Source organism: Rhagoletis zephyria, unplaced genomic scaffold (assembly GCF_001687245.7).
Source record: "Rhagoletis zephyria isolate East Lansing unplaced genomic scaffold, Rhagoletis_zephyria_1.1 Rzeph_scaffold_01467, whole genome shotgun sequence".
Classification (NCBI taxonomy): Eukaryota; Metazoa; Arthropoda; class Insecta; order Diptera; family Tephritidae; genus Rhagoletis; species Rhagoletis zephyria.
The window spans coordinates 14,085-18,314 of NW_016158551.1; positions in this window are offsets into that span (position 1 = coordinate 14,085).

A 4,230-nucleotide genomic window follows, 5' to 3' on the forward strand; every position below is an offset into this window, starting at 1 on the left:
AGTCGGTAAGTCTCTTGTTGAGCCGGAGCCGGAGATTCAAAAGAGATTTCAAATGATAGGTACATATGATCAGAGAATGAATGGTCGTTTAGTACTTGCCTTTCCCGAATGCTTTCAAAGAAAAAGTCAGACGTTAAAGTAATATCTAGTACCTCCTTCTTGTTTGTGGTAACAAAGGTGGGTCTACTACCAATATTACAAATAGCAAGATAGTATAAAATCAAATAGCAGCTCACCTCTAGGGTTGATGTCGGTAGAACCCCATAAGAAGTGGTGCGCGTTTGCATCGGCTCCTACCACGACGGGAAACTTCCTTAAATTGGCCTGTTTCACCACGTCCAGTAACCGAGAGGGGGGACAGTCTTGGCGGTCGTGAGCCATATAGGTTGAGACCAGCCCGAGTTTAGTGGATTTGCCCTCCACATTGATGCTCACCGTGTCTTCATCGCTAAAATGAGTGAGTAAATTATAAGAAATAGTTTTCTTAATTAATATACATGCTCTGATCTTACCTGCCACTGGGGCCGACACAATGTGGTAAGCATCAGAGCTAACTCCGCAGACCCTGTTGTTTACAACCCAGGGCTCTTGGACTAAAATTAGCTCCTCCCCTTTATCACTAATATGCAGGAGCAGAGCTGCGGAGGCTGCTTTGGAGTGGTGAAGGTTAATTTGTAGGACCTTCATCCGCAGCCTTTGACGAGTTGTCGCCGTCCATAGCTCCTGGCCCGGTACCTTTAGACACCTCCACGACAGTATCATCGCTTTCCGATTCTGATGCCGAGTCTGATTCCTTCGCCAGACCAGTGACCCCGGGAGCCTCCTGGACTTCTTGGCTAAAGGCAGGACTGCTCGTGGCGTTTTCTGCCCTACTCAAAATAAGGCCTTTTTCGGGTGGCAGATTATCGGGTTCACTCGCGGTGCTTCCCGGTTCAGGAATTTTATTCTCATTCCCTTTCTGGATTTTGAGAGTGATGGCCACAGCTCCCCAAGAGAAGAGATGGCCTCTTTGTATAGTCGAGCCGACCTTTCGTCGGCTCATGACACTAGCTTAATACCACCTTGGTATAGGCCAGTGTCGCGAATAACAGGGGCGGGACCAGGATTCCTTTGGAGGATATCTTTATACAGCCGGCAGAGACCTACAAGGACGGTCCTCCAGTTATCGGCCGTCATATTTCCCTCCGGGTGCCCCCTGTCCAATACTGCCAGAACTAAATGGTCCCTGGCCACTTCATTAAAAGCCCGAGGGGCCCGTGAAGGGTTTAGCGAGCTATTATGGCTAGAGGTTTTAGGCCTCTTCGATGGGCCGTCGGCATTGTCTGCCGATAGCTGCCTCTTGGGGGCCAGTTCCCTGGAACCTGAGGGAGTGGGTTCAGGGCTACTTAAGACACCGGTCTCCTGAGTCCGTTCCCGGCTTTCAGAGAGAATGCCCTTTGCCCTCTGAACCACATCCGTCATATTCTCGGGAACCGGATTGTCCCCGAATTATTTTAGCAGCCTGGAAGCGGCTCTTCTGACCCGCTTCGCTCGTACTGCTGGGCGTACTCGCTTACTAGTCCCTGAACCACTGGGACGAGAGTTACCCTTCGCCAACTGTGACCCCACAGGGGGCTTGTGGTTGGCGCTCCTATAGCCCGTGCAGGGCTCGCGGGTGCCAGTAACGCCACCAACCGGAGTTGCTTTAGAGCTGCCCTCAAGGAGTTTGCTCTTAGCCGCTCTTGATGACGACGCCTGGCAGGACAGATCTATCGGCCGTGTAGGCTCTGTTAGCGTCCCAGACGCCAGTTGCTCGCTACCCTCCGGGGGTTTGCAGCTACCAGCGTTGGACTCAATGGTGGTTTTAAATGGCCGTGAAGGCTTCTTCGGGACCGATCCAGCGGCTACCGAAGATTTTTCTTGACTGTTCTTAACGCCGTGTCCGTCGGCGGCATTTTTACCCATGCAGGGATAAGGGGCTTCATTATTATTATTCATCTCATCGGTTTCCTTTGGTCGCCTACTGAGCCGAAACCGTTCGGCGACCGAGTATAAAAGGAAGGAGAAAGAGCGGTTGGTCACAGCAGAGCCCCGTGCTGCGGTAAGTCCACCGTTACTCCCGGAGGCGGACAGATATCCGGGAGGCGCCGTTAAAATACAGATGTAGTTTTGGTTTAACGTGGGAACCTACTGCAATTTAATGCAGTCTTAGCTCCACGGAGTCCAAAACTCAACGGATTAATTTTTGCCTTAATCATTGCCCTGAAATGCAAGCATCTCAGTTCCAATGGCAGTGTGGGGTGACACACTTACCGCCTTGGTGAAGCCGAAGCTTACCTAAAGCCGCTGCCAATCTTTGGGTCATGGCACCCGGTTGCAATGCAACTCCACATCGAACTCTTTTGAGTTCTCCAGCATTTTGGTATTAAACCACAACCACCACGTTACTCCCCGAAGGGCCGCAACCAAAGAGTAGGCCATAGTAAATATAGGATACTATGGGGGCCCCTACTCCCCGTGGTACCTTTTTAAAGTCTTAGGTATGACTTCGAAAGCCGCAGCTCTTCTACCAATTGAGCCTCATGCCCGACTCAGGATTGGTAGCCTTTAACTGGGGTACCCGGGATTGTGACACCCGTAGCCTCGCCACGCGAAACCCCCCTGGGCTCGTTGGTACGGTAATCTTCACATCGGAAACTGCGTAAGCACATGTCCTACACAGGTTCCCATGCGAAGCATCCCTGTTAGTTCATGCCGACATGGAAACCCCTAAGGGCCCCCATGTCACCACTTAAGATCTAGCCCCACGTCAAGGACACCAACGTTTCGCTAGATGCCGTTAAAATACAGTCGGAAAGCCCCCTGACTGCAAACCATCCAATGGGCACGGTGACGCATGACACCGTGGATTAGGGGGGCGTTTTATACCTACCGCCAGGTACCCCCTAGAAATAGCCTGCCTAGGACGAGCCACTAGAAGAGGTAGGAGAGTTTATACCTCCGCCTTAGCTAGGCCCCACCTGCTTGCACCACTGCGGCATAGGAGCAGCGGTGTAAGCAGCGATGCCCATTGCCCGGTCGGCACCCGCTTGGAGGATATATCTAGGTGGATTTTCGCCAACCATAATTAAAGGTTAGATAATTATTGACTGCCGCGGTTTGTCACTCCCTTACAAAAGGTTGCATTTACGAAGGACAGAGAAAGGGGAAGAATGAAATCCTTTTGTTCGAAAACGGTAGCAGAAAAGTATCCAAAGTAGGCAATTAGTAGTGAAACTTTATTCTAAACGAAATATTGCAAGAAATATTGAGATATCTACGTGAATTACGTAATTAATGTGCTACTTAGCGGTATAAAAACTGCAAGAGGGCTCAAAATTAAAATAAAACTACTATAAGTTTTATGTTAACATCGAATTTAAAAACAAGTTATGTTTTCATCAGTTGAATGTGCTTTATATGCATATACAAATTGCACAAAAACGTATACTTCTCTTTCACACGTAAGCTAAACTTTTTCAAGTAAATTTGCAAAGAAGCAACACGGTGCCACTGCTAAGGGAGCGGTTTATCGAACCTTTAATTATTGAATCATGGGCGGATATATGTACCTTGGTTTATAAGTTGAAAAAATTCCAGATGTATATCTCTTATAGTAAAAAAGTAACTGATTTTGTATTTTTTTCATCCACGTTTTGCACCTTACTCTTTTTTCCTTTGCTTCTTTTTTTCAATAACAGAGCTAGTTTCCACCATCTTTAATATTGTCCGATAATGTTTTCAGTGCGAAGAATAATAGAGTTATGGCGCATTTACATGGTATGAAACCATATGAACTGTTGATACGCTAAAATAGAGGGACTACATGTTCTAATGAGGAATTCAATGATATCGAGTGGGATGCATGTAATAAATTTTTTCATATGAAAAGTTATGGGGAGATACTGTGAACATACTGTTGTGATACTGTTAAGCATATGAAATTATAGCAAGTTGAATTTTCATACATCTTCCCATAAAAAGTTTAACAGATGCAGAGATACCAAGGGGGGTTTTTCCCATTTTGATGCCTTTTTAATATAAAAACCCACCGAAAAGGAGGAAAGCGGCAACTCCGCCATTCACATTCATGTCAAAAGTATGAATTTTAAAAATTAAAAACAATAAACAAACAAATTCAAAACAAAGAAATTCTTTGTACTAGAATTTTTTAAATTGAAGCCACTCACGTTTAGTGGACAATAAAAATAC